This window comes from Chiloscyllium punctatum, chromosome 38 (assembly GCF_047496795.1).
Source record: "Chiloscyllium punctatum isolate Juve2018m chromosome 38, sChiPun1.3, whole genome shotgun sequence".
Classification (NCBI taxonomy): Eukaryota; Metazoa; Chordata; class Chondrichthyes; order Orectolobiformes; family Hemiscylliidae; genus Chiloscyllium; species Chiloscyllium punctatum.
This window is the reverse complement of record NC_092776.1, coordinates 10631382-10658912: the sequence shown is the minus strand read 5'-3', so window position 1 is coordinate 10658912 and position 27531 is coordinate 10631382. Positions and strand designations below refer to the sequence as shown.

At 46.5% G+C, this 27531-nt stretch overlaps 1 protein-coding gene and 1 pseudogene across 3 annotated transcripts in view; both read right to left on the bottom strand.

Moving 5' to 3' along the window:
- Nucleotides 1–27531, bottom strand: part of crtac1b (cartilage acidic protein 1b) — a 349836-nt gene that overhangs the window by 259628 nt on the left and 62677 nt on the right. The gene's annotated exons all lie outside the window — the stretch shown is intronic.
- LOC140463702 (large ribosomal subunit protein eL36-like) lies at nucleotides 23–258 on the bottom strand (annotated as a pseudogene).

The following is a 27531-nucleotide window of genomic DNA, read 5'->3' as shown; positions in this document are numbered from 1 at the left end:
TTCTTGAACAACTTTGCACAGATTAATCTTTCTTTGTAGCTGCCTTTCTCATTGCTGCGTTCCTGTCTCTTCCTCTTTGCATGGATGTGAGCACCAACTCTCATGAGCAAAACCACAGACCGCACGGATCCGATCTTGGACAAACTTGGTGTCCTTAGTTAGGCGCCCTCTTTGCCGGCACTGTCTTGGACCAGTCTCCTTCTTGGTAACAGGGTGATCTTTGTGCAAGCCAACTGCCACAGGATATCGGATTGCCATTTCTGTGGCTCAGTTATGGCGTCGGTAAGGAAAGACTGGAGGACCAAGATTCTCTTTTAAAAAAGACTCAGGGAGAATTCAAAAGCTGTTTACCAACCTCCTGTCTGAAGGAGACATTCCAGTACCTTTGGGATAATACCCCTCTGCCAGAGAAATAGCGCAGAATGCATCCCTTAAAAGGTACAGTACCTCACAACTGCTATACATAACAACAGGAGCTACACTCAATAAACACTTCCTGATTTCTCGGATGGTAGGATATGAAGAGAGACTGAATCAGTTAGGACCATATTAAGTGCAGTTTAGAACAATGAGGGAGGAGTCTCATTGAACCTTAGAAAATTCGAACAGGACTAGACAGGGTAAATATAGGAAGGATTTTTCTGATGATCAGGGAGTCCAGAACCAGAGGTCACAGTCTAAGGATACTGGGTTGGCCATTTATGACAAAGATGAGGAATCATTTCTTCACGCAGAGTTCTCTTCCACAGAAATAGTCAAGACCAAAACATGGAATGCTTTCAAGAAGGAGCAGGATATAATACTGGGAATGAATGGGAGCAGGGGATATGGAGGAAAAGCAGGAACTGGCTATTGGGTTGGATAATAAGCCCATGATCACAGTGAATGACAGGGAAGGTTTGAAGGGCTGAATTTTTTTTTCATTTGTGGGACTTGGGTGTTGCTGGCTGGCCAGCATTTATTGCCCATCCCTAGTTTTTTTAGATTAGATTAGATTAGATTACTTACAGTGTGGAAACAGGCCCTTCGGCCCAACAAGTCCACACCGCCCCGCCGAAGCGCAACCCACCCATACCCCTAACCTAACACTACGGGCAATTTAGCATGGCCAATTCACCTGATCTGTACATCTTTGGACTGTGGGAGGAAACCGGAGCACCCGGAGGAAACCCACGCAGACACGGGGAGAACGTGCAAACTCCACACAGTCAGTCGCCTGAGGCGGGAATTGAACCCGGGTCTCTGGCGCTATGAGGCAGCAGTGCTAACCACTGTGCCACCGTGCCACCCAGCAAATAGTTGCCCTTGAGAAGGTGGGGGTGAGCTGCCTTCTTGGATCGCTGCAGTCCACTTGCTGTGGGTTTACCCACAATGCAGTAGGGAGCGAATTCCAGGATTTTGACCCAACGACTGTGAAGGAACAGCAGTATATTTCCAAGCTAGGGTGGTGAATGGCTAGGAGGGGAACTTGCAGGTGGTGTTCCCAAGCACCTGCTGCCCTTGTCCTTCTAGGTGGAAGTGGTCGTGGGTTTGGAAGGTGCTGTCTAAGAAACTTTGGTGAATTTCTGCAGTGCATCTTGTAAATAGTAACACTGTTGCCACTGAGCGCCAGTGGTAGAGGGATTGAACGTTTGTGGATGTGGTGCCAATCAAGTGGGCTGCTTTGTCCTGGATGGTGTCAAGCTTTTTGAGTATTGTTGGAGCTGCACACATCCAGGCAAGTGGGGAGTATTCCATCATGCTCCTGACTTGTGCCTTGTAGATGGTGGGTAGACTTTGGGGTGTCAGGAGGTGAGTTACTCGCAGCAGTATCCCTAGTCTCTGACCTGCTCTTGTAGACACTGTGTTCATGTGGTGAGTCCAGTTGAGTTTCTGGTCAACTGTAACCCCAAGGATGCTGACAGTGGGGGATTCCAGGAATGGTAATACCACTGAATGTCAAGGAGCGGTGGTTAGACTGTCTCTTATTGGTGATGGTCATTGCCTGGCATTTGTGTAGCATGAATGTTACTTGCCACCTGTCAGCTCAAGCCTGGATAATGTCTAAATCTTGTTGCATTTGAGCACAGACTGCTTCAGTATCTGAGTTGTCGTGAATGGTGCTGAACATTGTTCACCAATGATTGGACATCCCCACTTCTGGCCTTATGACTGAGGGAAAGTCATTAATGAAGCAGCTGAAGATGGTTGGGTTTAGGACACTACCCTGAGGGACTCCCGCCAGAGATATCCTGGAGCTGAGACAACTGACCCTCCACAACCACAACAAAGGCCGATTCCTGCTCCTATTTCCTACATTTCCAAGGTTCTAAAGGGATTATAGGGTATGGGGTAAAAGTGGGAATACACAACTGAGTTGGATGATGAGCCATGATCACATCGAATGATGCAGCAGCCTCAATGGGCTGAATGGCTTCCTTCAGTGTGTGATTATCAGAATAAAATCACTGAATGGTAGCAGCATGGGAGGCCATTCAGCCCATCATGCAGCAGTTCTCTGTGAGAGCAACTCAGCCAGAGGTCACCCTGCACCACCCCTCCCTGCACCATCCCCTTTACCCTGTAACAGTACAATCTCTTTTCTCTCCAACAACAATCTAATTTTCTTTCAAAAGCCATGATTGGCTCTGTGATGTGTTCTGCAACATTTGTCAATACAGTGACATTGTTGTATAAATGCAGATTCAAGTAGAAAATCGCAAGCCTGGTGTCCAGAAACCGGAACATTTGTATCTGAGTTGGCACTGTAATCGGTGCCATATAAACTTTTCACTGGACTCATTGAATACATCTGTCAATAAAGGCTATTTATTCTCTTCCAATAACACAGTAGACTTCTCTCTGGATTCTGCACAATGTTTATGCCATCGATACAATCATCACATTCAGTGTTTGTATTCAGCAGTTGTCCTGGACAGCACCTGTCCTAATCTCACTGTTACATGAAGTGTTGGATTGGACAGTTCACTCAAAGTGCATGAACAAACAAACTAGGAATCCTACTATGGTAATATTCAACCAAAATCTGGGCAACTCCCAAGCCCAATGGGCTTTGGTCTCAGGAGTGCCAGACTTGGGACACTGTACCCATATTAATATCAATCAGTGTTTGTGAGGGTGGTCCATCTGAGAAAATGAACAAATAGACAGTCAATCGGTCATCTCTAAAGCATGACACCACAGCAAGTTATGAGGCAGCGTGGATAGAGCATCTTTCTCTGATCAAGATTGGAAAGGATGCCATTTGTAGAAGTACGGAAAGAGACTGTTCAATCCAAGTCTGCATTGACCCTCCGAAGAGCATCCCAGTCCAACCAAGCCCTCTACCCTATCCCCATACTTACCCTTATCCCCACCTAACCTACACATCTTTGGAATGTGGGAGGAAACTGGGATACCTGGAGGAAACCGGCGCAGATACAGGAAAAACATGCAAACTTCACACAGTCACCTAAGGGTGGAATCGAACCTGGGTCCCTGGCGCTGTGAGGCTAACCACTGAGCCACCATGCCATCCTCATGTCACCTGACCAACAATCCAAACTGGGCAGAAGATCCTACTGAAGGGCTTCTGCCCGAAACATCGATTTTCCTGCTCCTCGGATGTGCTTTTCCAGCCCCACACTCTCGACTAACAATCCAAACCCTCAGGTTAATGATCTGGGGACTAGGTTAACAGCCCCACTCAGGAAACTCATAATCCATCTGGCTCCACCTCATTACAATCACTATATAAACTCCACACAGATATCACTCACCAGCTATCCACTCAACTGAGTTAACCAACTCACTTTAACAGATTCAGGAACCTTTGGCATTGTCTCTCAGAGAGAAGCACAATGTTGTCAAACTCAGGGTGTTTCCCATTGCTCTGCAAAGCATGTAGCATCACTTTATAACTATGTCGTGTTGTATTTACTATGGACCGGTCAATGGTGTTGGACTGAATTTTTCTGCTGTGGGCATGAAATGCCTCTCCTCCTGGGTCCAGACCTGGCAGGAGATGGATTGTCAGAGTGATCTTCCCAACCACCCCGGATCCTTTGTCCCAATGAAGGATAGTGAGCAGGGTGTAGGTGGTGCCAATGCACTGAAGCCTTGGCAGCTCCCAGTGGGAGAGACAGGCCACTAGCTTGGAGACCCAGACAGTGTCTCAACAAGGACGGGTAAGGGGGAAGTTTGCAATCAGAGGGGCCTGCCATTCTGGATGATCCACTGATTCAGTGCCAACTGCTTCCCCTGCCCACGAGATGTGTCTCATGCCAGCGAATGGAAATGATCTACTCATTCCATCTTGGCAGTGGGACTGTGTCAGAGAGCCATCCCATAGAGCCATAGAGATCCCACAAAAAGACCTTTTGGCCCATCCAGTCTGACCTCCTGCTATTATGTCACTGCTAAAAGAGCTTCATACAATCGCAGCGTGATTTCTGTTCTGTTCAATCCAGCCTCCTTTTCACCATAGCTGCCAACCTTGAACACATCCCAGGTGTGAGATTTTCAGTCACACGTTGAAGTGTCAGCTCACACCAAAGGTGTAAAAGCAGTTTGAAAAGCAGCAAGGCAGATTCTGATGGGGCACAGCTTGTACCCATGCCAGCAGCTGCACTGCGCACACACGTCCTGGAGAGTGGCATGAATCAAATGCCCGATTCTGTCCCATAACCATCCAATAACTAACACAGATTAGTCTCTTCAACTCTTTGACACTCTCTTCTGTCCCCCCGATAGAATTCAGGATCAACCTTTTTTGAACATCCATCTTTAGAGATTGGATATTTCTGGCAAATGGAATTCTCTTGTCTTATCCCTAATTGTCCGAAAGATGGTGAGGTCCTTTTCCTTAAACAACTGCAATCATTCCCCTTTGGGACAACTAAGTGGCTTGTTACTTTAATCTAATTAAAAGAAGTGATGGAGAAACTTTGCTGGTCTGGCAGCCTCTGCAGAGAGAGAAACAGAGTTAATATTTTGAGTCTGATTTGTATTTGAAGGAGGTGGAAAAGAGATTTTTTTTGCAGTAGAAAAGTGTGCAGAAGATCAAATGGATCCGAAGGGAAGGTCAAGAGGGTGAGGGAGATTAGAGATGACTGGCATCATAGCACAATGTAGAGAAGTGAGGCAGTTAGACAGGAGGTGTTAATAGGAGAATATGGGTGAGGTGTGGCAGGGGAAACAAAATGGAGGACAGAGTTCATGCTCTGAAGATATTCCACTCCGTGCTGATTCCAGAGATTGGAAAATGAGTGGCTGCTCCTGCAACCCAACCTGTATTTGGCCTCCCCTGCTTCGGAGAGGCCACATTGTGAGCTGTGGTTATGCCCGAAGGAAGTGCAAGTAAGTCACTGCTTCACCTGGAAGGAGAATCTTGGGGTCTTGGACAAAGGGGAGGGAGGGGGTAAAGGTGCAAGCCTTACATTTCCTGCAGTTTCATGGGAAGATGCCATGGAGGTCGATGAGCTGTAGGGGGTGGCAGAAGAATGGACGAAGGGATTCAGAGCAAAGGGACTGGAGAGGGGGAAGGGAAGATGTGTTCAGTGGTGCCACCATGTGGGAGGTGATGGGAAAGTCACAAGTTGACCCTTTGAATAAAGAAGTTAGTGGAGTGGAAAGTGAGCAGGGTTGGGGAATTGAGGACTGCAGGGCAGGTTAGAGGGGGAAGAATAAAAGGGAACCTGAGTGGCAACTTTTTTAAACAGAGGGTGGTACACATATGGAATGAGCTGCCAGCAGATGTGAATGAGGCAGGTACATTAAAAAAACATGCAAAAGGCATTTGGACAAATACATGGATAGGAAAGGTTTCGAAGATATGGGCCAAGTGCAGGGAAATGGGGTTAGTGTGGATGGACATTTTGGTCAGCACAGACCAGTTTGCACCAAATTGCCTGTCTCCATGCTGTAGGAGTCTATGGCTCTGGTCAGACCACATTTGGAGTATTGTGCACAGTTTGGGCCCCATATCTCAGGAAGAATGTACTGACCTATAGCATGTTCAGAGGAGGTTCATGAGAATGGTCCCAGGAAGGAACAGCTTAACATATGAGGAATGTTTGAGGACTCTGGGTCTATACTCTGGAGTTTAGAAGGATTGGGGGGATCTAACTGAAACTTATAGAATGCTGAATGGTCTGGACAGAGTGGACATTGGGAAGACATTTCCATTGGCAGGAGAGATGAGGACTCAAGGACACAGCCTTAGGGTAAAGGGAAGACCCTTTTAGAACAGAGATAAAGAGAAACTTCTTTAGCCAGAAAGTGGTGAATCTATGGGATTCATAAAGTCATAGAGTCATACAGATGTACAGCATGAAAACAGACCCTTCGGTCCAACTTGTCCATGCTGACCAGACATGCCAACCCAATCTAGTCCCACCTGCCAGCACCCAGTACCATGCTACTAACTGGCTATCTAATAAAGGGATAGCTACAGTTAGGAAGAATGAAAAATAAAGGTCTGCTGGGTGCCCTGTTTTACAGAAATATGGCTCACTCCTGCTACACTTGACTGTGCCTTAAACCTGAGGGTTTCTCAGTTCACTGAATGGATTGCTTGGTGTCCTCAGGCAAGGCAAGGGGCAATGGGAGCTGCCTCCTGATGCTCGGACCCATTGCCACAGAAGGCTGTGGAGGCCAGGTCATTGAGATAGTTATATTCTTGAGTATCAAAGGGATTAAGGGTTACATGGAGAAAGGGAGAGATTGGGGTGTGAGACATATCAGCCATGATTGAATAGTGGAGCAGACTCAATGGCTGAATGGCCTAATTTCTGCTCCTTTATCTTATGGTTCTATAACAGGAACTGTATGTCAGTCCTGTGAAGGAAGATTAGATTAGATTCCCTACAGTGTGGAAACAGGCCCTTCAGCCCAACAAGTCCACACCAGCCCTCCGAAGAGTAACTCATCCAGACTCACTTCCCTCTGACTAATGCACCTAACACTGTTGGCAATTTACTATGGTCAATTCACCTAACCTGCACACCTTTGGACTGTGGGAGGAAACCAGAGCACCCAGAGGAAACCCATGCAAACACGGGGAGAATGTGCAAACTCTACACAGACAGTTGTTCAAGGCTGGAATTAAACCTGGGTCCCTGGTGCTGTGAAGCTGTCATGCTAACTACTGAGCCACCGTGCCGCTCAGGGAAGGGGAAGGGGTAAAAGTGGGAGGAAAAGGGTTTTTGACACAGTTAGACGCTCTTTTGCTTTCAGAAGTTATGTTGGATATTAGCCAGGGTGTCAGACAGAGCACCACTACTCAACTGCAGAGCCCATTGAAACATCAGATTGAATTTAAACCTGTTCCCAGCTCCAAAACTAACTTCAGCACCATGGACAGCACAGTACGCCCTCAGTGTTTCAGCCTGAATTATGTACTCAAACCTCTGCGGTGCAACACCTAGTCTTCTGCATTAGAAATGAACGCTGATTAGTGGTGCCAAGAATCGTAATACCTTAGAAGATAAAAAGAGAAAAAAAGACTGAGGAAACATGGGAGGGAGGGGGTCCTGCAGTGATAATTTAATGAGTTTTCATTTCACCACAGTTAGTTTGCAGTGATGAAGAACTCATTATTCAATTATCAGCTGCAATTAAATCATTTTTTTCGCATTTGTTCAAGTTATAACACATTACCACCCACAAGGTGTGAAGCCAATTAAATGGGTGGGTCTAACTAAAATAAGCCACTGTTAGTTCAGTGCTAGATCATAATTATCAACTAAGATGCAATTACAGGAGATTGTTTTCAGATTTTAAAAGTGGTGATTTGCTAGTTCCGACCCAAATTGGGCGGCACGGTGGCACAGTGGTTAGCACTGCTGCCTCACAGCGCCAGAGACCCGGGTTCAATTCCCGCCTCAGGCGACTGACTGTGTGGAGTTTGCACGTTCTCCCCGTGTCTGCGTGGGTTTCCTCCCACAGTCACAAAGATGTGCAGGTCAGGTGAATTGGCCGTGCTAAATTGCCCGTAGTGTTAGGTAAGGAGTAAATGTAGGGGTATGGGTGGGTTGTGTTTCGGCGGGGCGGTGTGGACTTGCTGGGCTGAAGGACCTGTTTCCACACTGTAAGTAATCTAATCTAATCTAATCTTTCCTTCCATGTCCACTGACAGTCATAGACTCAGAAAGACCGACAGCACAGGAAAAGGACCTTCAGCCCATTCTGCATTGGTCAAAAACAACCAGCCAACTATTCTAACCCATTTTACAGCACTTTGCCCATAGCAGTCATAGAGTCATAGAGATGTACAGCATGAAAACAGACCCTTTGGTCCAACCCAACCATGCTAGTCAGATATCCCAACCTGCCTTGACTTCACAAGTGCACATCCAAGTACTTTTTAAACATTATGAGGGTATCTGCATTTCCCACCCTTACAGGCAGTGAATTCTACATTCCCAACATCCTCCAGGTGGAAGAGTTTTTCCTCACATCCCCCTCTAAACCTCCTGCCCTTTAGTTTAAATCTATGCCCCTTGATCACTGGTCCCTCCTCCAGGGAGAATAATCTCTTCCTGTCTACCTTATCTATGCCCCTTACAATTAAATACATCTCAATCATGTCCACTCTCAATCTTGTCTGCTGTAAGGAAAGCTACCCAAGGGAATGCCAAGGCACAAGGTTGAACCGGGTTCCGCGGTTACTATTTCTGTCTCAAAGCACCAGGGGTGAAAATGTGTTGCTGGAAAAGTGCAGCAGGTCAGGCAGCATCCAAGGAGCAGGAGAATCGACGTTTCGGGCATGAGCCCTTCTTCAGGAATGAGGAAAGTTTGCCCAGCAGGAGAAAACTTTCTTCTCAAAGCACCAGGGACCCAGGTTCAATCCCTCGGGTGACTGTGGTGTGTGGAGTTTGCATATTGTCCCTGTATCAGTGTGGGTTTCCATTGGGTGCTCTGATTTCCTCCCACAATCCAACGATGGGACTGGCCATGTCAAATTGACCGACAGAGTCCAGGGATATTCAGGCTAGGTGGGTCATTTAGGGGAAATGTGTGCTTATAGAGATAGGCTAGGAGGTTGGGTCTGGGTGGGATGCTACTTGAAGGGTCAGTGTGGACCTGATGGGCCAAAAGACCTCTGCACCATAGGGATTCAATGATTCTTGCAGCCCTGTAGTCTCAGCAATATCTAAGATCCTTACACAGAACCTACCAAATCCACAGTCACTTCAATCTAGAAGTGTAAAGACAGCAGATATACGGGAACAGCACTGGATGTCCATGGATATAGGGACTGGATGTCCATGGTGAAGATAAGGATCCAGTCCCTATTCACCTCCAACCCCCATCACGAAGGCCTCAAAGCCCTCCGCTTCTTCCTTTCCCGCTGACCCAACCAGTACCCTTCCACTGACACCCTCCTTCGACTGACTGAACTGGTCCTCACTCTGAACAACTTCTCTTTCCAATCCTCACACTTCCTCCAAACCAAAGGAGTAGCCATGGGCACCCGCATGGGCCCCATTTATGCCTGCCTCTTCGTCGAATATGTGGAACAGTCCATCTTCCGCAGCTACACTGGCACCACCCCCACCTTTTCCCCCGCTACATTGATGACTGTATCGGTGCTACCTCTTGCTCCCACGAGGAGGTTGAACAGTTTATCCACTTTACTAACACCTTCCACCCCAACCTCAAATTTACCTGGACCATCTCAGACTCCTCCCTCCCCTTCCTAGACCGCTCCATTTCTATCTCGAGCGACCGACTCAACACGGACATTTACTATAAACCGACCGACTCCCACAGCTACCTAGATTACACCTCCTCCCACCCTGCCCCCTGTAAAAATGGCATCCCATATTCCCAATTTCTTCACCTCCGCTGCATTTGCTCCCAGAAGGACCAATTCCAAAACTGAACAACCCAGATGGCCTCCTCCTTCAAAGACCGCAATTTCCCCTCAGACATGGTTGGCGATGCTCTCCACCGCATCTCCTCCACTTCCCGCTCCTCTGCCCTTGAGCCCCGCCCCTCCAATCGCCACCAGGACTGAACCCCACTGGTCCTCACCTACCTCCCCACCAACCTCCAGATACATCATATCACCCTTCGTCATTTCCGTCACCTCCAAACAGACCCCACCACCAAGGATATATTTCCCTTCCCTTCCCTATCAGCATTCCGGAAAGACCACTCCCTCCGTGACTCCCTCGTCAGGTCCACACCCCCCACCAACCCAACCTCCACTCCCGGTACCTTCCCCTGCAACCGCAAGAAATGCAAAACTTGCGCCCACACCTCCCTTGTCACTTCCCTCCAAGGCCCCAAGGGATCCTTCCATATCCACCACAAATTCACCTGCACCTCCACACACATCATTTACTGCATCCGCTGCACCCGATGTGGCCTCCTCTACATTGGGGAGACAGGCCGCCTACTTGCGGAACGTTTCAGAGAACACCTCTGGGACACCCCCACCAACCAACCCAACAACCCTGTGGCTGAACACTTTATCTCCCCCTCCCACTCCACCAAGGACATGCAGGTCCTTGGCCTTCTCCATCGCCAGACCATGGCAACATGACGCCTGGAGGAAGAGCACCTCATCTGCCGCCTAGGAACCCTCCAACCACAAGGGATGAATGCAGATTTCTCCAGCTTCCTCATTTCCCCTCCCCCCACCTTATCTCAGTCACAACCCTCGGACTCAGCACCACCCTCTTGACCTGCAATCTTCTTCCTGACCTCTCCGCCCCCACCCCCTCTCCGACCTATCACCCTTACCTTAACCTCCTTCCACCTATCGCATACCTAATGCCCCTCCCCCAAGTCCCTCCTCCCTACCTTTTATCTTAGCCTGCTTGGCACACCCTCCTCATTCCTGAAGAAGGGCTTATGCCCGAAATGTCGATTCTCCTGCTCCTTAGATGCTGTCTGACCTGCTGCGTTTTTCCAGCAACACATTTTTCAGCTTGGAAATATATCACCATTCCTTCACTGTTTCTGTATCAAAACCCTGGAATTCTCTCCTGAATGACATTGTGGGTCTACCTAAAGCACATGGACTGCAGTGGTTCAAAGTGGCAGCTCACCCCCACCTTCTCAAGGGACAACTAGGGAAGGGCAGTAAATACTGGCCCAGCCAGCAATGCCATGTCCCATGACTAAGTAGAAAAATATGCCAAGCAGTTGATGGAATTACAAGCCCAATGCACCGAGCAGTTCCAGCTAAGTCCACGATCACATGATGAAGAAGTGAGGAGCTTACTCAATGATGCCAGCTGTGCGATGGAGTGTGGGGTGGATGACCTGTGGAGGGGTGTGCGTGGGAGCTGGTACCACTGATGATCCCAATGAGTCCACCCTTGCCCAACCCCAGCCCTTTCCAGTTTCCAGACTTTGGCATGGCATTGGCTTCAACCCTTGAGGGGTGAGGATGAGACCCTTACGGCCAGCAGTCGGCCCATGAGTGGGAAGACTCCCTGTTGCTATCATACCCTCAAGTGATGTTGGATGGACTGAGGACAGGCATGTGGTGGTACATCCACCCACTGGATCAAATGTGCCCTCCCTGTCCCATCATCAAAGCCACCATTGGCAGGTATATAAACCCCAGTCCATCCTGAGGCACGAGAGCTATATCTAAGGACTTAAGTGCAGCAGGGTAGGTCTTAATGACAATCAATTCACTTTATAATCACATCACCAGATTTGAGCCCCTCAAATGACCAGGTTGTATTCAATTGGACAATTTTACAGGGTTAGTGGTGCTGGAAGAGCACAGCAGTTCAGGCAGCATCCAACGAGCAGCGAAATTGACGTTTCGGGCAAAAGCCCTTCATCAGGAATAAAGGCAGTGAGCCTGAAGCGTGTAGAGATAAGCTAGAGGAGGGTGGGGGTGGGGAGAGAGTAGCATAGAGTACAATGGGTGAGTGGGGGAGGAGATGAAGGTGATAGGTCAAGGAGGAGAGGGTGGAGTGGATAGGTGGAAAAGAAGATAGGCAGGTTGGACAAGTCCGGACAAGTCAAGGTGACAGTTACTGAGCTGGAAGTTTGAAACTAGGATGAGGTGGGGGAAGGGGAAATGAGGAAGCTGTTGAAGTCCACATTGATGCCCTGTGGTTGAAGTGTTCCGAGGCAGAAGATGAGGCGTTCTTCCTCCAGGCGTCTGGTGGTGAGGGAGCGGCGGTGAAGGAGGCCCAAGACCTCCATGTCCTTGGCAGAGTGGGAGGGGGAGTTGAAATGTTGGGCCACGGGGCGGTTTGGTTGATTGGTGCGGGTGTCTCGGAGATGTTCCCTAAAGCGCTCAGCTAGGAGGCGCCCAGTCTCCCCACTTGAACCCCATAATCTTAATGTTTGATGACATTCCCACAACTGTCTCATATCTCACAATCCACAAGGAGAAACCCCCTGGAAAACCTCATGGTGTCTACCCAGCCAAACAGACCACACCGAGATCATATCATTTTCTAAAAACAATTGTTTATGGATTATGGGCTTCATTGGAGAGGCGAGTAATTATTGTCCATCCTTAATGGTCAAGACAGTAGTCAGGAATTAACCAGATTGTTGTGACTCCATGCCCACATGTTGTCAGACTAGGTAAGGATGGCAGGTTTCCTTCCCCGAAGATATTTGTGAACCAGACAGTTTTAAAACAATTGACAGATGTTACATTAGACCAGCTCTCTAACCAGATTTTTCCTGAATTTAAATTTCACATCTGCCCTGGTAGGATTTGAACTCATTTCCCCAAAATACCCAAAGCTTAGGACTCTGAACACATAGTCCACAACAACTAGTTATCACCACACCATCAAATGTCATGTGCCAATTGGCTCAGTGTGGGAACTGATAGAGGTTTAGAACCACTGGTATCGAAAGGGCAGAGGTCATTCAGCCCATCGTGGCTAACCTATGCTGACCGATATTAGAACAAAGTGAATCAATTTCTCCGACACTCTCCTAGCCCTGTCTCATTGACAGCCTCAAATATCAATTCAACGTTCTTTAATAAATTGCATCCATAGCTGTCATAACCAATCCCAATTTAGCTTATCAAAGGACGAGGCCACAACAGGGTTAACCTGCTGGAAACTAATCACTATTGGCTTCGTGGAGTGTGTGTTTATTGATTGCAGCTCTCAAGTGGTTATTGTCTTTCTCTAATGGAAGGATCTTTTACACATCACCCAAACGGGTAGAGCCTTAGACCTCAGAAGGTTCCTGTACCTGTGAAAGGACACTCATCTTCAAAACTAATTAGCTCCTCTCCTGTTAGATAGCTCTTGTCTCTAGCTATAGAGTTTAATTATGTGGCTGAACATCATCTGTGTACTGGGCTCTTGCAGTGCAGTGGTAGCATCCCTACCTCTGGACGGGGTGTGGGTTCCAGTCTCAGCTGCTCTGGAGGTGTGTAATAGCATCTCTGAATAGTCTGATTAGAAAATATGTAGAATCGGTGAATTAAAGGGAGGTGATGGCCTAGTTGTATTATTGCTGGATTGTTAATCCAGAGACCCAGGTCATGTTCTGAGGACTCAGGTTCAAATCCCACCATGGCAGATGGTGGAATTTGAATTCCAAAAACATCTTGAATGAATCCATGGTCAATTGTTGAGAAAACCTCACCTTGTCCACTAATGCCCTTTAGGGAAGGAAATCGGCCATCCTCACCTTGTCTGGCCTACACCCACAGGTTGACTCTTAACTGGCCTCTGGGTAGTTAGGGATGGGCAATAATTGATGCCAATTTTCCTGCTCCTTGGATACTGCCTGACCTGCTGTGCTTTTCCAGCACCAGTCTAATCTTGATCCTGATCTCCAGCATCTGCAGTCCTCACTTTTGTCTAATAAATGCTGACCTGACTATTGACACTCTCATCCTGTGAATGGATTTTTTTTAAAAATCATTTCAACACTCCGTGCATAAAAAAATACAGCCAAATGGGATTCAATTCATTTAGGATATCTGGTTGGCATGGACGAGTTGGACTGAAAAGTCTGTTTCTGTGCTGTACAACTCAACAACTCGTCATCATCTTGAGTCAGGTATTGAACCTCTCCTTTCTCTCCTCTGAGTCATGGTTTGTCTGATGTCCGGAACAGGAATGAGTAGGATTCCGCTTTTTAAATCCAGGGAGGACTGAAGTCCTCATCTTCAACATCACCTGCCACCCATACAAACTCCAATCTCTAGTGACTGACTCTCTCCTTCTAATTGGCATCGATTTTGACCTTGGTAATGCAGTTTCCCCTGATATGAGTTTCGGACTATATATTTGCCCCAGCATCCCCAGTCAGATTGACCCTGCCTCCCTCTATCTGTTTCTGAAGCCCTCTTTCATCCATCTCCACCTGACCAAGTCCACTGCCCACATCCCAGCTTCTACCTTCCACACCCCTGAGCTAATCCGAAAGGCAGCAGTCCGTCTGCAAACTCACTTCAACTCCCATTCACCACCTGCCTTCTGCTCACTGACCTGCACGATCCCCTGGTGCAGTAACTCCAATTTGACAACTTCAAATAATCATTGGTTTCAAATCCCTTTGTGACTCTACCCTTCTCGGTCCCCTTGACCCTCACCTTTTGCATGAGGCTTTGAAAGGATTTGTGCTAGAATAGTGTGAGTAACACATCCCACTGTGATGCTTTAAGAGGTCACGTTAGACAGTGACTCAGACAGAGAATCATCATGGCTTTAACAGTTTCGGCGTGCTTCTATAAAGCTGTGTACTGTTCCCTAATACACAATAAGCTAGCTACTATTCAAACCTATTGCAGATTCAACAAACTCAAAGCAAACATCGAAACATAAAAAATAGAAGCTGGAGTAGGCCATTCAGCCCTTCAAACCTGCTCCACCAGTCACTATGATCATGGCTGACCATTCAACTCAGTCCCCTGCTCCCACTTTCTCCCCATACCCTTTGAACCCTTTAGCTCTAAGAACTGCATCTAGCTCCTTCTCGAAAACCTTAACTGCTTTCTGTGGCAGAGAATTTCACACGCGCCCCACCCTCTGGGCAAAGACACTTTTCCTCATCTCTATCCTAAACAGCCTACCCTGTATCCTTGGACCATGACCCTTGTTCTATATTCCCTGGTGACTGGGAATGTCCTTCCTGCATTTCCCCTGTCTAATCCTGTTAGAATTTTACAGGTTTCTGTGAGATTCCCCCTCTCATCCATCTAAACTCCAATGAACATAGTCCTAACTGATCCAATCTCTCTTCATGCATCAGTCCTGCCCTCCCAGGAATCAGTCTGAGGAACCATTGTTCCACTCCTTCCAAAACCAAAGTGCCCCTCTTTGGGTAAGGAGACCAAAACTGCATACAATACTCCAGGTGTGGTCTCACCAAGGCCTTGTATGATTGCTGATGAAGAGCTGATGCTCAAAACATAGACTCTCCTGCTCCTCGGATGCTGCCTGGCCTGCTGTGCTTTTCCAGCAACACACTTTTTGACTCCGATCTCCAGCATCTGGAGTCCTCACTTTCTCCTCCCTGTACAATTGCAGCAAGACATCCCTGCTCCTGTACTTGAATCCTCAAAACACAAAGCTTATCTTATGAAAGGGTGGGGTGGTCTTTGGAGAATTGGTGCAGACACAATGGGCTGAATGGCCTATTTCAGCACTGTAGGGATTCTGTGATTTAGAATGAGGAAGAATTTCTAAGGGGTGGCACAGTGGTTAGCACTGCTGCTTCACAGCGTCAGGGCCCCGGGTTCAATTCCCGCCTCAGGGAACTCTCTGTGTGGAGTTTGCACGTTCTCCCCGTGTTTGTGTGGGTTTCCTCTGGGTTCTCTGGTTTCCTCCCACAGTCCAAAGATTTGCAGGTTAGGTGAATTGGCCATGCTAAATTGCCCGTAGTGCTAGGTGGATTAGTCAGAGGTCAGGGTGGGTTTCTCTTCGGAGGGTCGATGTGGACTTGTTGGGCCGAAGGGCCTGTTTCCATGCTTTAGATAATCTATCTAATCATTGGCTACCATGCCTCCAGTCTTAATTTCTGGAACTCCCTCGCTAAAACTTGATAAATGTTTTTTGCAAAAGGAATGAAATATGAAAGTTTGGAGGTTTTAAGGTACAGGCTTTTGGAGAAACCATACACAGTTTCTAGGCTCTTTATGTAAAATGAGATATAATTACTTTAGATACATTTTAGAGAAGATTCACAGAGGTGTGATGGCACTGAAGGAGGCTATTCGGCCCATCGTACCTGCACTAACTCATTAAATGAGCATTACTGCCTAGTGCCCATCTTCTGTTTTATCTTCATACTCTTACAAGTTATTTTTACCCAAATAATTGCCCTCCTGAATGCCTCGACTGATTCCCGCAATAACAAGCTTGTCTTATGAAAGGTTGAGCAAGTTGGGCTTCTGCTCATTGGAGGTTAAAAGAATGAGTGGTCATCTTATCGAAAGCTATGAGATTTTGCAAAGTTTCGAGAGGGTGGATACCAGGAGGATGTTTCATCTCATGGGGGGAGACTAAACTAAGAACTTGAGTTGAAGGATACAAGCTATCCCTCTTCAGGCGAAAATGAGAAGAACTTTTTTTCTCAAATGATTATTAGTCTGTGAAATTCCCTTCTCTAGAAAAGTGGAGACTGGGTGACTGAATTGGAGAGATGTTTGGAGACAATGGGAATTGTGGGGCTATGGGGGTACACCCATCATTCTTATCAAATGGCAGAACAGACTTAAAGGGTGAGATCACCAACTCCTGCTCCTAAATCCAACATTCCCAAACCTCTCCTAAATCTAACATTCTCAAAACTCTCCTCACTCCAACATTCCCAAACCCCGCCTAAATCCAACAGTCCCAAACCTCTCCTAAATCCAATATTCCCAAACCTCTCCTCACTCCAACATTCCCAAATCTTTTTGTCCTTCTGTGAGATATTCCTTAAAACCTATATCTTTGAGGGGTCCAAGCTTTTTACCATCTCTTTATGTGGTTCGGTATCAAATTTTGATTCCTGTGAAGTGGCCTGGGATACTTTACTCTGTTAAAGTTTCTGCTATTAGTAGTTATAAAAATATTGGAGATGGGGGGAAAGGGGTGTTTGACTGGATGGGGCAAATCAGATGGAGACAGCAATGTGCTAAAACTTCATCAAATACATCCAACCTCAGCTGACAGTCGCATCCCTTCTAATCTCACCTGAGACAATGCTCTCTGAACCCTGAAGAGAGGGAGGGTAAACTATGTGGCATGGTTCCAGTTATAGACAGTTAGCCAGCAATGAGTGGGTTTGTGGGCTCAGCATGTAAGAACTGGGCTGCATGCAGTGTGAAGGCCTCCTTGGGTGAACATCCCATTGATAGTGTCTTGTTCTTTTAAAGGGCTTTAGACCATCTTACTACATCAGATGTGCTATACAAATGCAGGTTATTGTTTCACTTGCACAAGCTGAGTTACCACTGTCAGCAACCATTGCTCAATTTGAAGATGCTGGCTATTCAGGGCTGTATGTTTCTGCCTTGGATCTTTCCATTATTGAACAGGCTAATTGTCATTCACTCCCAATCTATTCAACTCCACAGCTCCAGGTTGTTAGCTGACCCATAGAATTCTACAGTGTCCTGCTGCACCTAACTCATTCCTGATGAAAGGCTTGCGCCCAAAACATTGACTCTCCTGCTCCTCGGATGCTGCCTGACCGGCTGTGCTTTTCCAGCACCACACTTTTCGACTCTGATCTCCAGCATCTGCAGTCCTCACTTACTCATACTTAGCTTGAACTGGCTTGAGACTGCCCCCTTGGTTCAGAAGAGGGGCACTGCGCAGTTACGTTAGGAAACCACAAGACTGGAACTGAACTACAGAAGGAGAGACTAGGTCAGGTGGCCAGAAACTTTATCAAAGAGATGAGGATTGAATGAGCATCTTAAAGAAGGGAAGTGAAGAGGTTTAGCAAAGGAATTCCAGAATATGAGGTCCAGTCAGTTGGCCACTCATGTTGTGCTGAAGAATGTTGAGGGTGTGCAAGGAATTAGAATTGAGAAGATTGGAATCTGAATCAGGCCTGAATTTAGGGAAGTGGGCAGTAAAATTGGATTGCCCCAAAAAACCAGTTCCTGGTACATTGCGAGTTCGTTACACACTTTGGTCATGAAGTAAGATCAGAGAAGTTGGGATTCTTTTACATGAATAAGAGAAAGTGAAGAGAAGATCTCACTGAAGTTTTCACTACCATGAGAAACCTGGAAAGCGCAGATCGGGAGTTCCCACTTCCAGGCTGATGGAAATCCAGGGTCCACAGAATTGAAAGGAAGCAATGGTGAGGTTAGAGCAAATCTTTTTCACTAAGCAAGTGGCTGGGGTGTGGAATGCACTGTCTGAAAATATGGTGGAGGCATTAAAATGATTATTTAATTATAAATAACGTGCAGGGTTACAGGGGAAAGGAAGGAGGAGATGGCACTGAATTGAAATGCTCAAAGAGCTAGTAGGAATGCAATGGGCTAATCGGCCTCATCTGCACCTCAACAATTCTATGATTTTGCAAATGAGATTGCCCTCAGACCACTGCAATGATGATACTGATTTCTAATAGTGCACCAGGTTTGTTTACTGTCCTGTTCAAATATCTGCAATCACAAATTGTCTGCTGTCACGTTGATTCCAGTGCAGTGTCTCAGGGCTAGGGTTTTCCTTCCACGATCTCACGCCCAGAGACAGAGAATTCCCAGCTCCATGGACCATACCTTTCAAAATAGTCGCCCAGACATCAGAGCCTCGGTCTATGGAGTCAGGCTGCGCTAGGGATCTAGGGCAGGTATCCCCCATCCCTGGAAGAGGGGTAGGAATTGAGGCGGCAGCCTGGAAATCCACTTCAATCTGCCCTTCACCTCTCTATTTTGACTGCCCCTCCTTCGCTCAGTTTCTTCCAAGCCCAGTCTTGGGGACAGAAGAGTTAAAATCAGACCCAGAAGGACAAAAAGAGGAGACTAATCATTCCTCTCCAAGCCTCTTCTTCCCATCAACTAGATCATGGTTGATCTGTATCATAACACAACCTACCTGCAGGTATAACATAAGGCAGCCGTTGTTGACCTTGAGATTAAACACGTGGCTATCAGAATCAAAGGAGTGAGTGAGGCAGGACTGACTGGAGCAGTACACAATTTCCCTGCAGCTTTTCTGCTTGGGCTTGTAGCAAGTATAAAGTTACACTTAAATAAAAATAAACTTCTCGTATTTGCCTTGTCACAAATTGAAAGCATTGATTTTTTTTCTCTCTCTTTCCCTTTGCCATACAAGAGCGTGGTGTGCTTCTCACCTCTTCCCCTGGGAGTTTATAAACTAACACAGCTCCCCTTCGACTTGCTGAACACAAGAAAAAAAATGGATAATTGGAGCCCAGATGGGAAAGTGTAAATAAGTCGTATTACTTGGCAGAAATCAGTGTTGCTAAATTCTGGTTTTTGCAACTTTCTGCACCAGCTGCACAGGTGATGCTGGCCTCAAACTAAAATGATAATTTACCCTTTGCTGTACAGTTGGGGTGTAAATCAAATGTAAGTGGCCAGGATATCTGGTGTGAGACGTGTTGGAACAAATCACAATAGGGATATAAATGTTCGGGCCCAACCAGACTCAGTTCTACATGAGCTATAATCCTATACTCCCCAAAGAGTTGCCTCACCCAACCCTGTATCTCTAATTCCATTGCAAAATATCAATTTAATCACATGGTCTATTCATAGATAAAAATCACACAACACCAGGTTATAGTCCAACAGGTTTAATTGGAAGCACACTAGCTTTCGGAGCGACGCTCCTTCATCAGGTGATTGTGGAAGGAGCGTCACTCCGAAAGCTAGTGTGCTTCCAATTAAACCTGTTGGACTATAACCTGGTGTTGTGTGATTTTTAACTTTGTACACCCCAGTCCAACACCGGCATCTCTGAATTATGACTCCATTCATAGAGTCATTGCGAAGTACTGCTCAGAAACAGACCCTTCAGTTCACTGGTCAGTGCATTGAATATTGGAGTTGGGAGGTCATGTTGCAGCTGTACAGGACATTGGTTAGGCCACTTTTGGAATATAGTGCGCAATTCTGGTCTCCCTCCTATAAGAAGGATATTGTGAAACTTGAAAGGGTTCAGAAAAGATTTACAAGGATGTTGCCAGGGTTGGAGGATTTGAGTTACAGGGAGAGGCTGAACAGGCTGGGGCTGTTTTCCCTGGAGCATCAGAGGCTGAGGGGTGACCTTATAGAGGTTTACAAAATTATGAGGGGGCATGGATAGGGTATATAGGCAAGGCCTTTTTTGTGGGTTGGGGGAGTTTAGAAATTGAGGGCATAGGTTTAGGGTGAGAGGGGAAAGATATAAAAAGGGACCTAAGGGGCAACATTTTCACACACAGAGCTGCCAGAGGAAGTAGTGGAGGCTGGTACAATTACAACAATAAAAATGCATCTTTATGAGCACATAAATAAGAAGGGTTTGGCGGGATTTGGGCCAAATGCTGGCAAATGGGACTAGATTAATTTAGGATTTCTGGTGGGGGTGGATGAGTTGGACTGAAGGATCAGTTTCCTTCAGTGAGCAAAGCCTTAAATCTGAATTCCTTCCCTAAATCTCGCCACCTTGCAACCTCAAATTACCCTTTGAAAATAACCATCTAAATCTACTGCAATGGCCATTTTTTAATAATCAATGATAAGTTTTGCTCCTTTGAAAGTCTCTTGCATTATGTTAGAGGCAGGCTTAGGGTAAGCACTAAGGCCAAGAGATTCCTCAGAGTTGCTCCTACTCTATCACCCATGACTGTGCTGTAGGTTTAGCAGAAGCAGAAGTGGACCTGGGTGTCACTGAGTCACTTCTGATTGATGTACAAGAAGGGACGATGTGTTGGTGCTTTTGGAAATTACATAAGATGATCTATCAGTTATCGAAGCCGGTGAGATGGAGGGTGACAAAATAAGAAACCCTACCACGGTTCAGGGAGGGAGGGAAAGAGAGAAGAGCCTTTAGTCCCTCTGTTATGTGCCCACTGTACCTTAAGCACAGGCACATGTGCCCCCAAGTCAGAATATTGGGGTTTACCTCTCACTCCGGAGACTGGTGCTGTAATGAGGAGAGAGGTGGATTGGGGGATTGCTTGTCCCTCATATAAACTAAAGTATGGAGTGGTTGGAACGAGTGATCTGTTTCTGAGCTGGTGACTCTGTAAAATCTGAGGGAGTGCTACATTCTGAATGTGACATCTTTTGGATGAGACATAAGCATATGAACTGCAAGCTCCCACAAATAGCAATGTGACAACAACTAGATAATGTTTCTTTTAATAATGCTGTTGTTGTGGTGATCAATAATGGGTGAAATTCCCTACTCTTTTTCAAAATATTTCTACAGAGTCTTTAAGCTTCAATGGAGAGCGCAGGCAACTCTCTATTTAATGTGTCATCCAAAAAAAACACTAATCCTAAATCCAATTTCTTGTCTAATGTGAGGGAGAACACAAAAGAAGTGGCTACCAATGGCAGATACCCCAACAAATCCACAGGAAATTCAAGAGAAGTGAGTGGTCAGAACACAAAACCCACTACTATGAAGTGTCATTCAGATAAATTGCCTTGTTACGTGCATATATACACAAGTCAGCAGCAGCGGTAGGCCATTCAGCCCATCCAGCCTGCCTCACCATTCAATAAGATCATAGCTGATCTGACGCCTCTGCATTCCCAGCTACCCCTGACAACCTTTCACCCCTTTGAAATAGCTCCACAGAAGCTGGTATCCTGTCATCAAGTCCCCCTTTACCTCTACTTGGAGAGTCCTTGACACTGGCCTAGCTGCCTCAGAGCCATCTCTCAGAGTGAACAGAACCTCTGACACTCCTGTTTTTGTTTTGTTTTTAAAAGAAGAAACTAAAAACTTCAAAATAAACTCCTCCTCAATGGGATGACACCGACAAAATCAGTCTCCTCTCTTTTAACACAGGAAAAAGAGCAGAGTCCTTCACTCCACACTGATGCAGCTCCCTCAGAGCCAGCTCTCAGAGTGAACAGAACCTCTTACTGTCCTGTTTACTTTTTTTTTCAGCGGTAGTGTTTTATTTTCCCCAGCCCCCATGTTGTGTGTGTGCAAGTGAGAGACACAGTGAGAGACACAAGGTGCACAAATCTTTATTCTTCCTGGTGGTGGAAACTGAAAAGAAAACACCCAAGTGGCCAGTGACAAGCAGTGCCCTTCTTAGACAGCGATGCTGTGTGATCAAACAGTGAAGGGGAGAGCAGGGATTAAATCAAAAGAGAGTTGGAGACACTCCTGTTTGTTTTTTTTTGTGATCAAAACAGTGAAGGGGAGGGTAGGGACTAAATCAAAATAGAGTTGGAGGGAGAAATGATGCACTCCACTCCCTGTGGCGCCCACCTCTCCCTGAACGACTCCAGGGTGCTGGTGGACACCGCGTGCTCCTTCTCCAAGGACACCCGGGCCCTAACGTAACCCCGGAAGAGGGGCAGGCAGTCGGCCCTAACGACCCCCTCCATGGCCCGCTGCCTGGACTTGTTGATGGCCAGTTTGGCCAGGCCCAGGAGCAGACCCACGAGGAGGTCTTCAGACCTGCCCTCCCTCCTCCGTACAGGGTGCCCGAAGATCAGGAGCGTGGGACTGAAGTGCAACCAAAAGCAAAGGAGGAGGTTTTTCAGAAAATCAAAAAGGGAGTGCAAACGCCCACACCCAATATATACACTCCTGTTTGTTTTTTTTTTTTTTCTTTTTCTCCAGGGTGTCGGTGGACACCCGCGTGCTCCTTCTCCAAGGACACCCGGATCCCCTGTTTATTTTTTTTTTTCTTTTTTTTTTCTTTTATCCCCTGCACCCATGGTGTGTGTGTGCAGGTGTGAGACACAGTGAAAAGACACAAAGTGCATAAATCTTTATTCGATTTCCACCACCAGGAAGATAGGAAAAACACCCGAGTGGCCAGTGACAAGCACTGCCCTTCAAACCACAGGGCAATGCTGTGTGATCAAAACAGTGAAGGGGAGGGTAGGGACTAAATCAAAATAGAGTTGGAGGGAGAAATGATGCACTCCACTCCCTGCGGCGCCCACCTCTCCCTGAACGACTCCAGGGTGTCGGTGGACACCGCGTGCTCCTTCTCCAAGGACACCCGGGCTCTAACGTAACCCCGGAAGAGGGGCAGGCAGTCGGCCCTAACGACCCCCTCCATGGCCCGCTGCCTGGACTTGTTGATGGCCAGTTTGGCCAGGCCCAGGAGCAGACCCACGAGGAGGTCTTCAGACCTGCCCTCCCTCCTCCGTACAGGGTGCCCGAAGATCAGGAGCGTGGGACTGAAGTGCAACCAAAAGCAAAGGAGGAGGTTTTTCAGAAAATCAAAAAGGGAGTGCAAACGCCCACACCCAATATATACACTCCTGTTTGTATCCGTCTGTCAGGGCTCCCGGATTGGACCAGATTAACAGCCCTAAAACAGGAAACTCATATTCTATGAGGTCCACCTGGCTGAACTCATTACAATCACTACACCTTGGTTTGGCAAGAATCTGTCTACCACTCCCTTAAAAACATTCAAAGACTTCGCTTGCACTGCCTTTTAATGGGGAGAATTCCAAAGATTCATGTGCCTCTAGGAAAAGAAAAATTCCCTTTATTTCTGCCTTGAATCGACACCACTTTATTTTTAAACAGTTGTTTTATTTGAATTTTAATTTAAAGGCTCTCAAGAGTGTGCTGGATGAGCATACAATGGTTTATGAGGAGCCAGCAGAAAAGGTGGAGTTAAGACCAAGATGAGATCAGCCATGATCACATTGAATGACAGAGCAGGCTCAAAGGGTTGAATTGCCTGAGCCCCATTCCTTAATCTGATTTTCTCACCCAGGGCCACTATGCCTCTGCGTGACAACAATGTCTTTCTCACACGTGGTATGAAGTCAAGCTTAGACCCAAGCACTAGAGAATATATCAAAGAGAAGAATTTGATTTATACAACAGTATAAAATTCACAGCTGGGGATGGATAATAAAACTGGCAGCCTTGTGAAACACTCATACCTCAAGGATCTTTCTCTCAAAAAAATAATAGCATTGAGATTGAATAGAAAGAATTCACTTTTATCCTGAACCCAATCAGGTCAGTAAATATGAAATATTCTGAGTAGCCTCCAGTTTGGCATAATTCATGACAATCCTCATTGCAATCCTCATTACAATATCACATAATATGTGTTGACTGTATAAGGCACCAGGGAGCTCAGTTTAATTGCTGTTTTTTCTGGGGTTTGCCTTGGGAATACTTTGCCCTCAGTTGTTATCAGTCCACCCTTTGTGTCCTTGATGCTCAAGGATATTTATTCAGGAGGAACTGATACAAGATAATCATCAGGGCTGATCGAGTGAGAAGTAAATCTGCTGTTCACTATCTAGAGATTCCAGGTCCATTATATTGGAAAGGTTTAAAATCAATAGAGAGGATATTGGTACCCTCATTTCAATCTGAACTGCATTTTAGGAGTGTTATTGCCATGGTAACGTATTTTACAAGGCACAAGCATACTTACGTACAGACTTCTATAAGGACTCTGTTCCATTTTCCAGTTTCTCAGTGTCATGTCAGATATGTTCTGATGATGTGAAAGTGCTTCCCATGTGTTTTACTGTCTCCTCAACTGATGACTCCACTCTGCTGCAGTTTTGCTGTGCCATTGATCACATCCCTTCCATTTTCCGTACCTCGGCTCTCCCCTCTTCCCCTCCCTCCCTGAACTGTGATAGGGTTACCCATTGCATCAGCTGCCAGCCCACCAGCCTCCATAGCTGATAGATCATCTGACGACATTTCCAACAGCAGCAAACACATCTTCCCCTCTTGTCATTGTTCCAGTGTGACTCAATGACACCCAGGTCCACTCCTGCTTACACCACACCTCCAGCACAGTGATGGGTGATAGAGTAGGAACAACCTTAAGGAGTCTCTTGGTCTCAGAGATGGAGGTCAGTGCAAATCAGTGAGATCTACTCATGATCAAAAATGTTTCATGGGGCAGTTACCTGCCGTGACAGAGGTTATCTAACAAGGAGAGATTGGACAGACATAGCCTGGAGTGGAGGGAAGAGTAAAAGGTGACCTTATTAAAATTAACATACAAGACTCTGAGGACAAGCACTTGTGGTGCAGTGGTAGTATCTCAACCTCTGAGCCAGGAGGCCCAGGTTCAAGTCCTACCTGCTCCGAAGGTGTCTCATACCATCTGAGCAGATTGATTAGAAAGTATCTATAAGATCCTGACAGGACTGACATCCGGAAGACATTGCCCCCTATAAGGAGAGTAAAATGAACGAGGACAGTTTGAAAATAAGAGGTTGTCCATTTAAGATGGAGATAAAGAGGAATAAAGATAAAAGGTCTCAGAGGGGTCATGAGTCATTGAAACTCTCTTCCTCAGACAGCAATGGACCTGGGATTATTCAATACTCTATTAGAAAGTGATAGTGATACGGGCTTGTATAATTCGTTGGACAGATAGCATCCTTTGTGAGCAGGATCTTGAGCCCCACACAGTGGGCTGCCGACCTCCTAGAAAGATAAAGGATGTCTCTGGTCAGTTCAAGCCAATACTGGAGACAGAGCGGGAGATTCGCTGTGGTTTTCTATGTTGGCACCAGCAACATAGACGAGAGTAGCCAATAGGTCCTGTTTGGGCAATATTAGGAAGTAGGAATAAAACTAGAGAAAAGGCCTCAAAGGTTGTAAGCTCTGGATTATTGTCTCAGCTACAAGTAAACAGACAAAGAAAAGGAAGCCGTGATGTGGAGGAGCCAGTGTGGGACTGAGGTGGACAAAGTTAAAATTCACACAACACCAGGTTATAGTCCAACAGGTTTATTTGGAAGCACTAGCTTTCAAAGTGTTGCTCCTTCATCAGGTAGCTGTGGAGCAGGATCATGTGATGCTTGCTATAAATTCTATGACTTATAGTCCTGCTTCACAATCACCTGATGAAGGAGCGGCGCTCCGAAAGCTAGTGATTCCAAATAAACCTGTTGGACTATAACCTGGTATTGTGTGATTTTTAACAGGGAAGTAAACATGTAGCTAAAGGAGGGTGTGAGAAAGGGGTGGGGGCGAGACACTGGCATCAGTATTGGGTCAGGAGAGCCATGCTCCACCTGAATCGACCTGGCGCCAGGATCCCAGTGGAAAAGCTAAATTGGGTGGTCACAGGAACTTAAAGCGTTGGAGGGCTCAGGAGAGGTCATAAATTTCCAGAACAAGTAAGAGAGAATATGGAAAGAGTCAAGAAGGTAACTTCAGGTACAGCAGATCAGGGGACAACTGTGAGAATTGGGGTCTGTCAATGTAGATTGAGGGTGTTGTACTAAAATGCACATAGTGCACAAAACATGGTCAATGAGCTTGTAGCGCAGATAGAAATTAGCAGGTACGATGGTGTGGGTATCCCAGAAACGTGGCTACAAGGGGATCAGGGCTGGGAATTAAATATCCAATGATACACGTCCTATCAAAAAGGATAGGTAGATGGGCAGAGTATTTGGAACTGCCCTATTAGTAAGAAGTAAAATTAAAGCAATAGTGAGAAGCGATATAGGGTTGGATGGCGTAGAGTCTGTGTGGGTAGATGAGAAAGGTCTTGATGAAGGTTATGTACAGGTCCCCTGCTGGTGGTCAGGATGTGAAGCAGAAAATAAATGAGGGGATGGAAGAGGCATGTAAGAAAGACACTATTACAATAATCATGAGGGACTTCAACATGCGGGTGGACTGGGAAAATCGGGTTGGTAGCAGATCTCAAAAGAAGGAAAGGCTTTGGATATCTGAAACACAAAAGGATTTTAGGAATCTCAATTCAGTTAAGGTTAACATGCAGGTTCAGTTGACAGAAAAGCAAATACAATGTTAGCATTCATTTTGAGAGGACTAGATTGAAAGAGCAGTGAAGCACTTCAGAGGCTATCTAAGACTCTGGTCAGACCATATTTGGAATATTGTGAGCAGTTTTGGGCCCTGTATCTCAGGATAGATGTGCTGGTCTTGGAGGAGATCCAAAGCAGGTTTCCAGGAATGATCCCAGGGATGAAGGGCTTGTCATATGAGGAGTAGTTGAGTCTGGATTTGTACCCAGTCGAATTTAGAAGGATAGGATTGATACGATGACAGATATGATGACCATATCAATTCTAGTCTCCCACCCAATCTCGATCCCCTGAAACCTGCCTACTGACATAACAGCAGTGGATGCCGCTTCCTTAGCCCTGCACTCATCCCAGGAACATTTAGACAACAAGGACACCCAAGTCAGACTCTTGCTCATTGAAGGTGGAGTTGTAGTCAACACCGTAATCCCTTCCAGACTGATCTCGACACTCTGAGACCCAGGTCTCAGCTCCACCCTCTGTAACTGGATCCTCAGCTTCCTGACCCACAGACCACAATCAGTGAAGACAGACAGCTGCACCTCCTCCACGATAACACTCAACATTGGGGCCCACCAAGGCTGCGTTCTCAACCCCCCTACTGTACTCCCTGTACACCCACAACTGTGTTGCCAAATTCCAAACAAATGCCA